Source organism: Hyposmocoma kahamanoa, unplaced genomic scaffold, assembly GCF_003589595.1.
Source record: "Hyposmocoma kahamanoa isolate Upper Pololo Valley unplaced genomic scaffold, ASM358959v1 76, whole genome shotgun sequence".
Classification (NCBI taxonomy): domain Eukaryota; kingdom Metazoa; phylum Arthropoda; class Insecta; order Lepidoptera; family Cosmopterigidae; genus Hyposmocoma; species Hyposmocoma kahamanoa.
Window position 1 is genome coordinate 9,446,445 of NW_020653900.1, and position 14,163 is coordinate 9,460,607.

At 34.6% G+C, this 14,163-nt stretch overlaps 1 protein-coding gene across 2 annotated transcripts in view; it reads left to right on the plus strand.

Annotated features, from left to right (window-relative positions):
- The first annotated feature begins 2,059 nt into the window (after window positions 1–2,059).
- LOC113232554 (mushroom body large-type Kenyon cell-specific protein 1) overlaps window positions 2,060–14,163 on the plus strand; it is a 285,145-nt gene continuing 273,041 nt past the window's right edge. The window contains exon 1 of one of the 2 annotated variants that reach the window (XM_026467322.1): window positions 2,060–2,895. The gene's annotated coding sequence lies outside the window, so the exon portion shown is untranslated. The remainder of the gene's footprint in view (window positions 2,896–14,163) is intronic. The other variant, XM_026467323.1, reaches the window with a different exon arrangement.

A 14,163-nucleotide genomic window follows, 5' to 3' on the forward strand; every position in this document is an offset into this window, starting at 1 on the left:
TTTATATGATTCGTCTTTTGTTTTGTTATTTTCGAACCTGGATGTCATAATAAACATCATAGTTTGGATTAAGTTATAATAACAGACGCAATTAAACAACTTCAGTGGCTAATCATGTTTTTAAAAATTAGAATAAGGAGTGAAAACATAGAAGTGCGCATAAATTTTTTATCTTTTTTTTATGGTACTAAGTGACGTCAATCCATAACAGTTTCAGTGCCAGATCTGAGGGGCACTGCCATTGTGCCCGTCACCCTGAGACGTTACTTGACAAGTTCCATATGCCTGTAATTTCTTGCTCACAGTACTGCTTGGCAGTAGAAATAAGTAAGGTGGCAGTGCTTCCTTGGACGAACTCTCTCACAAGGAGCTCTACTGCTACTAATTTCCTACTTAAATTAAAAATCTATGATATAATTTCGTCGTTTCTGTCTATTGGTATAATAATAACTGTTAATAACCCTTTCATTCCCCCGTTTCTGAACCCACCGAGTTAGATATTCTTATTAATATCATAACAGGTTTACTGTTAGGTTTGTAATAAAATGAAGTAGGTATTATTTGTTTTTAACAGCTCGTAAGTACCTACGGTGACTTTGTTTTAACATTGTTGTTTACATTGACCTGATTTATTTTATGATTTTGCGTTCTGATTACGTTTCGAATTACATAATAATTGTAGAAGTACTAACCTAGTTTGATTGATATTTTTACAAGAAAATTGTACATGTACATTTTTGTTACAAAGTACATTTTAACTATAGAAATTTAAAAAGCTTGAAAAGCCGAGATACGGCGGAACAAAAGAGTCGAATGACGTAATCGTTTTGGAGTTTTTTTGGATTTTGTAGCTCTGCAAATATGACCCTTAAGAATAGCCCAAATCATTTGGAAGATTTACTTTATAACTTTCACAGTACAGATATATTGTAATAAAAACAAAGATGTATACAGTTGTGTAAATACAAAGGAAGTTAATGATAGCAAGATAATCGAAAGCTTTCGACAGATCCAAGGCGACAAAACCAGCAAATGGCATCCTGCCAATCTTCGCGGGCCAGGAACTAATCTCCTGGCGCTTGATCTAGACTTTTTGTCTATATTTATATGATGAAAAGGACTAGATTTATCATTTATGTTTGTAATAGATTGAGAGAAACGAATAACTTTTGCGTTAATCGATGATTTCGAAATTTCGTGTAGAACAACGCCTATGTATATCAATATTTCTTAGTTTATTTTTAACTCCATTTTGAGGAAATCTAAAAAGTTTATATGAAATAGAAACAAATTTATTAAAACATTGTGCGATAATTACAAAAACCTAATAACTGGATAAAACAATATTTGTAACAAAAAGCTAATTTGATATAAAATCGCTGGACAAACAAAACGTCAGCAAATAGAACTTACCGTCTGCCCTACATTAAAAACCATGAGTCTATTATTTACTAATCAACTTAATGCTCATTTCGAGATGAAGATTTAATTTGTATGAAAGTTCCAACATTTGTTTACATACAATTTCATCGTTTAATTTGTTCTGGCAGCCATTAAATACCTAACGATATAAATAATAAATAGTATAGAAATAAATCGCAATTCTAAATCTAAATTCAGATGTGCTTCCTTTTAGCCTTATTCAATTTCTTTGACAATAACATCCGTAGTAGTCGTACACGGTGATGTAACCCATGAACTTGGGGAATTAGTTGGACCATATTTGCCCCAGAATGTGGAAGGGCAATCTATGACGCCATTTAACAATGAACAAAGGGCACCCATTGTCTCCACCAATCGCTGGTTTTTCAATAAAAACAAACTACCGGTTGAGTCAGTCATGAACTATTCTATATCTCAAAGATCGCGCTTGTAACATGTAACCGATATAAAATTACATCGCGAGCGCGTTCCGAACGCACCATCGGCCAGTTTATTGACGCCGCATCCGTCTGAACTTGAGTTTAAGCCTCTGTGAATGTCATCTAGGCTCAGTGCAACTGCAGTTCTGTGCACGCGAGCACGATCTATGCACGGCCTCGCGCGCCCACACCGGCACCGCCTAACCTAAAACTCAAAATTAGAAAATCCAGTGACAGTGACACCACCAATTTTCAAATTAGAATGTGAAATGCATGTAGTGGAAACCGCGCGGGGGAAAGAGAAAGACTATCCTCCCCGCGCTTCTATTTCGGTGACGTCGGTCGGTGCATAGCAAAATAAAATAATGAAAAGAGGCATTCAGTAAATTCGTTGTGTTTACGCGCGTTGCTAGTTTATTCGGTTATCGTTCGTTTTCTCTCGCATCTTTCGAGTGCAAGTGGCGCCACCTGGACGTGTCCCATATACAGTGTAATACACAATACACATGGTGGTACTGATGGAGCTGTCAAAACAAACTGCGGAGGTGAAGCCGTGACGATGTGTGGAGATGTGTGTTTTTGGCTTGGTGAAACCGTGGCGGGCTCGTGAGCCGGAAAATTGTGCTAGCGGTGTTTTTTTCCAAAGTTAACCTACGACGAAGTTCAGTTGCGCGCGAGCCGCACGCGGCGCGCGTCTCATCCTAAACGAATACCTACGAAAATTTCCCGAACGGACCCCGAACTATAAAAGGTGCGAGATTCGAATTCGCCAATTCGAAACTTGTCGAGCGAAACTGAAAAGTGCCGGAAACTTTTCCACCAACAAATTAAAAAGGAACAGTTATATATATTTTTTATACATTGCTCAATTTTGTGATTTAAGCCCTAAACTAGGACATAGTGCCTTGTACAAACTACGAATTGTGATGTAATAGTGCAAACTTAGCAACTAGTGTGATAGTGAACTTATTTTTGTAAACAGTTATTTTTGGAAAACTTCTTAAGTGCTTATGGACAAAAACTATCGTCTGCTGTAAGTACATATATAGTTAATGACAATATCTAAATATATATATATATATATAAATAAGAACCTTTTAAGACCGTCAGTCTTAATCTATGAACTTGATTGTATTCAGGTGAAGTTTGCTGCAAGTTGGTTGCATTGCGACTTTGCGAGTGCAATATCACGTATGTGTTAAATGCATTTTGGTTTTTACAAACTATTTTGAACCTTATCTCGCGTGTTACACTATAAAATTTAAAGTTCAATTTTGTTTGTGTACATTCTTCTATAGGGACTTTTTGAATGTGTGTTTTTTCGCATGCATAGGTTATTTTGCGTCTCTGTTCATTGTGGCGGTACAATGGCCTTCGTGGTATCATATACTATGTATACTAACCAAGTAGACTTTTGCATGAATCTAGTTTCGAAAATAGTAATTAATGACGACTATTTCCTGAAGCTTAACTGAATTGCGCATTACAAACTTTATTTTTAGGTTCTTTGTTCTTAAATTCCACGTCACCAATTAAAAAAAAATTTAAAATTAAAAAAAAATATTCCACATAGCATTATTTATCTACAATTGTTATTGCAAAATTTGTAGTTATTATCATCAATTTTAATTAGGATAACTATATGTATACACTAATATATATACATCAGATATTATGATATAAGTACTCAATTTACTACTAATTGTACTATTAAGTACTTAATTATAAAATAACTAATATCGATACCAGAAGTATCACTCAACGTAAGGGACATTTTGTGGAAAATGAGTTACATATATCATTGGATTCGGAAGTTCCCGCTCTATCGATTGGTATTATTAAAATTTAGGAATGCCCAGTGGTTTAAAATATAGCATGTTCCTTACATTAAAAAAGGATGTTTAGTTACCTTACGTTACTAATATTTTATGTGTAAACCGTAAAGGATACTTTACAATAGAATTACGTATAATTTTCTATTTCTCTTATTGCTTACACAATGCTCAATGGTTTACAGCATGAAAAAAGAGGAAATTCTAAGAAACATTGCTCTGGACACAATTAACATTGGAGCAGACAGTAAATGGTTATAGACAAATTTAAAAAAATAAAATCGTTTTTTGGCTCTCCTGAAAAACCGTGGTTAGTTCCTTACATTAATTGATACTTCTGGTATCGATATATTACGTAACAATTACTCCTTCGGGTATTTTTTTCCATTTTCCCATAGCGGTTATTTATCAAACACACAGGTTGACCATTCAATAATGCGACATATTTAAAAACAATTATATAAAGCAAAAAAGTAAAGACTTTTCGTAGTACAGCTAAAGCCGTAAAACTGTCAGAATTCTTTGTTAGAAATTATGTTTCACAGTAATACTTTGTTTACCGTATAACATGACTGAATAAACCCCATTTTTGGACTTGGAAAAATTTAGGTGTTTAAACCACCTCTCTAATAATTTTTCAGTAGCCTGGAGGTACTTTTTAAATAGGAAATTTGAACGCTATGTGAATGGCAATAAGATACAATTTTGAATAACGAATTTTGACACGCGGTCTTTGGAAACTATTAATGAAGGAAATAATTTAGCTGTTAAAAGTATCACTATCACCTTAAATACTATATTGTTACTTCTCCTAATTGAGACTTCATTCCTATGTATTTCATGTACCTAATAGGAATTTAGTATAGAATATAGGAACTACAAAGAAACTATGTAATAAATTGTAGGCAGGCATAATTAATTACAACGCCTGTGAAATGGAATCCAATTAAAAAGACGTACTTTCTTTAATTTCTTCAAGTGAAAGAAAGAGAGATTGGATGAAATATTTTGTAACACTCTCAGGTCTGTCCAGTGTCATGTAAGTGTAAGTTACCAGTAAACTTCCAGGTGTACTGTGCAGGGCCTTATTTTTCAATTAAGTCGCCCTTCTCGAAACAAAATTGGCGCCCCATTTCTTTAACATCGCACACATATAATAAAAAAGCAAAATGTTCGTATGTTAGGAACAGTATCTGTATTTATTTTTATGATACGAAATTACGGGAGAAACGAGTCGTGCTCCTGGTGGTAAGCGACACGCCTGTCCTTAGCAGTTGCAGTGTCGCTCTGAGCTTTAGATCGCCAAGAGCACCGCCACTGCACCCGTCACCTTAAGATACAAGTTCACAAGTCCCATGTGCTTGTAATTTCAAAAGCATCTTATGATCTTATCCTTCAAAATCGAAACACGGTAATGCTCACATTACTGCTTGGCTGCAGAAATGGGTAAGGTGACAGTACTTTCCTGGACGAACCTTTTTACAAAGGGCTCTACTGCTAATAAAAGTGTCTCCTCGACGATTAATCAGGTCATAGTAAATAAACAACATAGAACTTGACAAATATGCAGAACACTGCAATGATGGCGCCCAATTAACTCTAGTGATTTATTGACAATAAATTAGTTCACGCAGGCAGGCATGGTAAGCTGAAGGCGCTGGTTTGAATACAGTAAGATCGAAGGAATTTTTCTTAAGGTTTGATCTTTGTATTAATAATTATAGCAAACTAGTGTAACTATTCCACAAAAAAACTGAATATTACGGTAGTCAAACATTGTGATAAACTTAATAATAAATGAGTTTTTTTAAAAATAACTCCTGATGCAAAAAGGGAGGAGTTATACATTTGAAATCTTTGTGTATGTATCAGTCTGTCTGTGGAATTTTAGCTCTCAAGCAAATGAATTGAACGGGTTTTTTTATTTGAAGGCTATTTCATCGGAATGCCGGATTCATTCCCTAATTTTACACCCTTAGAAGTGGGATATTTTCTTCAAATTTGAATGGGACATACATTACATTGGGACATACCTGAATTGTTCACATCAACTTGCAAGTATCGAGAATGGGTAGGGAAAAAATATTATCCACACGGTTTTTACCATAACTAACTTAAAATAAAAAAAGCCGTTTTTCTTTTCAAATGTTATATTGTCTATGGTCCTTTTAAAAATAACATTCAGCAAGCATTTTATAGAATAGGCGGGAAAGTTTTTATGTTCAAAAATTCATAAAAAACACACAGAGCTGTTGAATCGATTTGTCGCATTTCATCCTGATAACGCCAAAACCATACACATCTTTACAAAGCCGTCAAAAAACTATTGCATTTAGTTTGGGATGTATTACCTCATCCACCATATTCGCCCTGCGTAGCCCCATCAATTTTTCCCTTGTTTCGATCTTAACAAAGTTCTTTGAATGGACATTATTTTAATAACAAAGAGACTATTAAATGACACTTACATGAGCTATATTTTATAAGTAAAGACAGAATATTTTGTGAAAGGGTTTAATCAAAAATTACCCTAAAAGTGTCAACGTCAACTGTAAACATGGTCAGTTTGTAACTTTTTTTTGATTTTGATTACTTACTATTTTGATGTTTTTCATTTGATACTTAAATACCGCAAAGACATTTTGGCCAACCCAATTATTTTTCCTCCTACAAAATTAAAATACTTTCTATCTTTAATAATTATTATGAGTAATTTGTTGTGAAAATACATAAAAACTACAATAGAAAGTCCAATATAAAATTCCCACTCTTCAGTTATAGATAAAAGATATCTCAAAACATGTTTATATGTACTCTTATTTAATGAAAACGGCTTACTTTGGACACTGAAACAACGATATTAATTTTTGGCATTAATGCATTCGTGTCAATGGTTAATGTCAACAAAGAAGAAAATATTTTTTAATTTTTTTTTCATTAGTCCTTTATGATTTCATCTTTAGATAATATGTTTCAAACATTCAAAGTAAATGATGTTTCTAAAAAGTTGTGGTTACCTAACCTTACCGCCTTTCAAGCAGGTGCCGTGGGTTCGAATCCAACCTCGTAAGTCTAAATTTTCGGAACTTATGTCACAAATTTAATTTTTTTATGTTATCAAGTGACGGGACGAACAAGACGTGCGCCTGATGGTAAGCGACACGTCTGTCAATAACTGTGCCACTCAGAGCTTTAAATCGCAGTTTTGAGGGGTACTGCTACAGCGCTTGTCACCCTAAGACATAAATTGAAATCCCACGTGCCTGTGATTTCACCAGCACCTTTACCCCTCAAAACTGGAGCGCAGTGCTTCACTCGACGAACTGTTTCACAAGGGGCTCTACTGCTACTAAATTTGAAATTTACCATGAATTATATTATTTTGATGAAGGGAAATATCGTGATGAAACCTTTGCACGTTGAAGAAGGTTGACAACCCGCGGAAAACGTATGAAGTCTCCAATGCAAATTGGGCCAGCGTGGCAGACTATGATCTAAGACCACCCTTGCCTGAGACCCATGCCCAGCAGTGGGATGTGTAAAATATTGTTGTTGGTTGATGATGATAAGGTTTCAAAAATTCAGTTGTAAAAGTAAACTGATCTTTTTACTCTAAATGATGTTAGCATATTTACTTCGGCATTCAAGACCTTATTCCCCCAAAAGAAAGGGTTATGAGATTATAGACTTCGTAATTATCTTTCCTCTCTTTAATAACTTTCCACTCTCTCTCTAAATTCAACAATCTCTCTAATTATCATAAAAGATAATATCTGCCGTCCACTAACTTATATGCAGCTAAGTGACAAATCGAATGTGAACTGCCAATCGGTACTATCTCAATTTTGACAACTTTACGGGTGAGGAAAAAAAATTGTTTGCGTCATTTATATAGCATCTGGTTTATTAAATAAAAATACGTAGTTTTTAAATACTTTTATTGCACATTTATGTATGTACATTACGTATTTTTATTTAATAAACCAGATGCTATATATCAATTTGTTTTTTCATCCTATAAAGTTGTCAAAATTGAGATAGTACCGGTTGCCAATTCACAGTCGAAATGGTCAAAAAACTAAATACTAACTAAATAAATTTGGGACGCAGTAGTTCTGTAATTATTTCAAATAACACTAAAGAAATGGTATTTTTTTACTGAGTTAGAAATAATGTTACCCTGTATATCAATATACATTTTCAAATTACAAAGTTTTAAATCTAAAACAAACCTTGAAAAATGTGGAAATTTTTGTGAAACTTCCGCGACTATTGTGAACTTACACGCTGTTTTTTCTTGACCTTTCACTTTGTTCAACGACGACAGCGTTGAAATTAGATATATTTAGTCCTCATAGTTATACCGTCTATTGCTGTTATTCATTCAATATTATGCATTCATGCTGCAATAAGTATAGGCAACACTGCTGAAAAACCCGATCACGTCACAGAAAATTCACGAAGTTTTCAACGACACGTGACATTATAATACTAACTTTTGTGACTAATTGTCAAGTTGATGTTTACATACCTACAGTTACGTTCTATTTTAAACAAGGTTACATCAACCTATGTACGTACGTAAGTATATATTGCGTTGAATATAATGTTACTTATAAATTACGAGTAATAATTACTATAAAGTATGCTATGAGGTATAAAAATACTATTAAAGCTTAAAAACTAAGCTAGCTAGGATTAAATTAGTTTATTGAAGAATAGTAAATGTACCTGGTTGATTGAAGAAAAGCTTTCATAAATTTTCACAGATGGCGCAACTGCAAATAAGTCGTTAAAAACTAAAAAGTAAGTCTGCAACAAGTACATAGAAAAGGTTAGCTGTTTATTTCACAGCTCAGTACCCAAATAAATGGGTGAAAACTTACAAAAAAGTCAAAATTTTTTAAGATGTTTCGTCATGTTAAAAAAAAGAATAGCGGGTTTTATGGTTATACTGTTTTCACATGAATTAATCTTTATTTTAAGTAAATTACGTTTTGAGTTTCTTAATTATTTGTTACCTTTTTAAGCTGACCGCTCTGTAGCCAATGCTCAATAAATAAATCAAAACAAAAATAATCGTTGTACGTGTAATAAATATCAGAAAGAACTGTGTGGCCCACCGTACATTTACGAGTACAGTAGGTACTTAAAACCTTACATAAACGAAAGCATTAAAAGACTATAAACAATTTGAAGATGTTTATTACATTTTTAAAAACTCCCATTATTGTTTTTTATATCTCGACAAAATGACTTATAAAGTTTTTATTATTTTTTTAGAAACAAAATCTAATCGAATTTTATTATTATTTTCACATTTTTATTAGTTTGTTTGTAGTTGATTTATCAAAAATCGATAGGTATATTTAAATTTCTTATTGTTTCAATAAATGAAGACGAAATTGAAATACCGTAACTGCCATTGTTTTCACAGATTTCGGTTCTCCTCGCTCTACAACCAATTCCTATTTAAGATAATACTAATAATTGTAGGTTTTATACACACTTGTAATAGGTACACGAAGGGAGGAAGGGTGAAGACGCTTTAATCTCAAAACGGCTTTTATTGACGTCGTCGTATGATAGAGATAATCGCCTCCTATAATCCTCGATGATAGCTCACCGTCCCACCCGGTGGAAGCGGCAGCCGACGACCCAGAACGACGATTCTATGAGCTTCCCTCCAATCCAAGTATCCCAAAGTAATGGAGTGCCACTCATGGTAATTTAGTGAATACTTCGATGCCCGTTCTATTTTGATTCCGACGCCATCTAGCGGCAAGGCGAAGTTACTAATATTTCTTGTACGTGGTGTTACATGGTCACTATTATGTAAAGAACAATTTGAACTGGGAACATATTTGTTCAACTGATATCACGAACATTCATGTCATAATGGTTTCTTGCGAGAGCAATGAACATAATTTGAAACTTCAACGATTAATTATGATTAATTCATGGTATAAAGGGTAACTGGTATTACAATAAGAACAAAAAAAATATTTCAGTAATATTTACAATTTTTTAATTTATTGAATGTCACGATGTTTGACCACCATGATATCCTATTAGTCTTGTGAAATTACTCCACTAGTTTCTTGCAATTATTAATACAAACATCGAATACTTAGAATAAATTATTTCGATATGGGCGGACTTGCAGTAACGTTTTCCAGATATCGAGTAAACAATCAGAAATAGAGACGAAATGTCATTTAATTTGTTTAAAAACTATTCTGCCAAATCATTACTGTGACTACTGCGCTTCGATTGGCCAGCCCGAATTCGAAACAATTGACGGGTGTCGTCAATTGTTTCACTTCATATCGATTAGTTTAACTTGAACTTTGCTATTATAGCAAGGACGAGAATTGCAGAATTACATATTTAATATTTAATTACCGATGAAATATGATTCCGTCTGTTTTGTAATTAGATGTTTTGCTGTTTTTCCCACACTACCGAATGGAACAGCTTCCATTGTTAGATATATTGTCTTTATTACAATAGATACAGAATATTTTTGGAATATACGGAGACGTACACACAGGTCAGTTGTTGGCGCAGTACTATCTCTGTTTTCTAATTTGTGATTTCAGCGCAAACGAGAGTTGATATTTAAAAGTGATATAAGACCCATTTCCCTGATGAGTGGCCAGGGATGGATGGCCCTTATTTCGTCTCTATTTCTGGTTATATACTTGATGCTTCCAGCAAACCGTGCCAGACGCTATACCAACTAAGCCACGGGACGAATTAGCGGACCTTACGAATTTTACTATGTGCTTGTTTTTGGTTTTTAACATTTTTACAATTTTTTTAAATGTGTCCATTCGTGCGAAAGAAGATTAAAGGAGATAAATAGATAGATATACACTTTATCGCTCACACAAGAACAAACACCGTACATAAATAGCTTAAAATTAATGCGGGGAAAGGCGATCTTATCGCTAAGTGGGATATCTTCCAGATAACCTTTGAAATATAGGAAAGCTAATCAGAGCGGGATATGTAGTAGTGTTTATGTGAACATCCAGATCAATTTGTTAAGTACTACCACACGCCAATAAATGTTTTTCAAGAATTATGTTCAACCTCGGTGATAAATTTTTCCGTATCAAACATTTTCGCAAGAAACGTCTATATGCACACGCATCCTATAGCAAAATGACCCCTTCCTTCACCCCTACCTCCACGCACGATGCGACCGAAAGTCAGTCGTCATTACGCCCGTAAGTCGGCAGATAACTCATTTTGTGTCGTCGTGACGCAAACACAAAATGACAAAATTCGAAACCGAATGCAGCGCAAACTGCGCAACTCAAAAATGCAAGTCACAACTCGAAAAATTACGCTCGTCTGGCATCACACTAACACGTGTGGCGTTAAAAAATCGTTTCACAGTGACGCGGATTGCTCCGTACGCAAGACGCTCCGCATGTACTTCGCACAAAGCTACCCATGCGTTCATTGTAGGCGACTATCTTCTGTGAGTATTCGCACTAAATTAAATACTCGATTCAGAGCACTGCGGATTCTACGCATACGGATGACACGCAGGCCGACAGTCCGTACGAACCGTACGCAGCTGTGAAACCAGCCATACAGATCGCCTAAGGATCTAAAAATATTGAGAAGTAGCAACTAAGATATGTACTGCTGAACGCGTAATTCCTATAGGTTTTAGTTGCCCACGGTTTGTTTACGCCCTTGTCCTTTGTCTTTGTACGCCAACGAAGATTCGTATATAGCCTTTGAACGCTAATTTAGAGCGCATTTTTTATGCTATAAAACATTTATAGCATAAAAAATTTTATTTTCTTAAAACAAATTGATTAATGTTTTAATAGTAGTGGAGCTCCTTTTAAAAGCGTTCGTCCAGAGAAGAACTGCCACCTTATCTATTTCAACCACCAAGCAGTAATTAATGTCAACATTATTGCGTTTGGATTTTGGAGTGCATGGGTGCTGGTAAAATTACAGACATGTGGGATTTGTTATCTTATATCTTAAAGTGACGGGCACAGTGATAATGCTCCTCAGCATTGCAACTGTTATGGACAGTTGTGCTGCTTACTACGAGGTGCACGATTTGTTCGTCCAGTCACTTGGTAACATTAAAACGAGCATAAGAAAATTATGTAAAGAAAGCAAAGTCTTGATTTCGTGAGAATCCTCAGGTTTTAACTTTTATCGCTTCCTAAATTTCACGTATGTCTTCTTTGCATCATTATTTATTGTTTAGACATCATTGTAACAGATGACTATAGTGTGTCAATTGAATCAATCTACTTTGTCTAAACTGCTGTATGTTAACTATAAATCTAGGTCAACAAATCTAGGTTAGCACTTTTTTGACTATAGCATAAATTAAAGAAAATAAGAAATTCTTACTGCTTATTTGTAATGACGACGTTAAAATTTGTCATTTCGAAATTTATTGAGGTCACTTTGAACATTTTCAAATAATATATTAGAGTTTCTGTTTAATATTCCGTGTGTGACACAAATAATGGTTTTTGCAATGTCTATCAACAATTATATTACCGTAGTTACTAAAAGTGCCTATAACAGTTTATACAGATTATATGTATAAGCTTCTAGAAAATGTTAACAATTTTTCAGCCAAAATATTACACGTGGAAAGCATTGTCTTCAAGCGGTATGCCTCCTGTCACATTCCATTTATTTTCTTAAGTTATCGTCTCAAGATCAAACCGATGATGATGACTTATAAATAATAAATAAAATAAAAAATAAAAATATTTTATTTCGGATAATTACAATCCATATTTTATTTCATATTTCAAATTATATTATCATATTACTTATATTTTATATTTAAAATTTAGATAATTAAAAAAGAGAAAAACATTGAAAATTCAATTGAATTGACTAAAATCTACAGATGGTTAGTAACAAAATTACTTATGATCTAAGTGTCAGTAAAGACAAGCAAGCGACAAGCGCGGTTTATATACGGACTGTCGAACCTGTCCGATATCATGCATAGGATGATGTTGGAGCTGGCCCGTACCCTACTCATCAGTGCCGATGCACGCTTGCGCATGAACGTGGAGATGCAGTCGACTTGCGCCGCTGCAAACATGGCCGAGGCGCTACAGTACCGGGGCAGCCCCATCAACACCCTAAACGCATTATTATATTGGACACTAAGGGCCCCATACGACATTATAGGTAGTGCCGTGCTCAAAGTGTATTAATTTTATTATGACACTTTTTTATGATACCAAGTAATAAGTGTGCCTTTTTAAAACAGTTACAGTGGCATTCAGACGAGCACACTGCTAGTACGCCCGTCACCTTGAGACATAAGTTGAAAAGTCCCATGTGCCTATAATTTCACCAGCACCCCTACCCTTCAAAACCGGAATGCAATAACGCTCACGTTCTTTCCCTTCCATTCTTCCCTGGACGAACTCTTTCACAAGAAGCTCTACTGTTATTATCTGCTGTTTACACTCAATTCTTGGAATCCCATAATAGTTAGCTGCAGCCAGTATAGAAGCTCTTACCTTAGCAACGGCTACGACACAAGATCAACATTGGATAAGTTCCGTAAAGTCATTGTCAAAAGAAACTAAGTTGTAGACCTCACCGTAAGTACATATCTCTATCGGGTTGGGAATGTCCTTAAAAATGGACAGGATAAAAGTTCCGGGAATAAATGGTAAGTAAGTAAGAGACTGAAGATGGTAAGGAACATAGTATGTGAATATATATGGTTTTCTGTCAACTTTATCGGGCCACAGTAATGATTGTATGTGGAACCTGAATTCTTGTGACAATTTATCAGTGTCATAAATAAAGTTTGCGGAATCTCATATATTTTTTTGAAGTCGTTAACAGAAACTGGGTGAAATCCAATAAACAGGATTCGTCCGCTAATATGCCATCAACAGAAGTGGAATATTTTCATCAAATTTGAATGGGAGCACTAATAGGTACCCCCTTTCCAATAAAAAAAGAATCATCGAAATCAGTTCACAAATATCGGAGTTATCGCGTAACACCGTTGTGTATTACAAAAAATACAGTGTAATTGAGAAGTTCTCTGTTTTTTTGAAGTCGAATAAAAATTCTAAAACTACAATTTGTTTGTCTCATTACATTGTGGTAATCATCTGAATAACGAATAAAAAGCTATCACTCTGTTTTTATGGAATAAAACGACAATAACTTGGTCGTTATAAAACCAAACAGTACTTTACCCAAATTACAGTTGACTATTTTGAACAAAGTTAACAAGAACAAAGGGGGTTCCATTTAGTTAGCATGCGATTCGTATCGATTGGTCTCGGCTGTCCGGCCGAATTGCCACGTGAAATATTAACACACCGTTTGGACATTTTTGTGGCGATCGATAATTTTGCTAGCAACATGCTTTGCATTCAATTTATTGTATTTAAGGTTCACTTTGAAGTTACACACGGCAATAAATTACA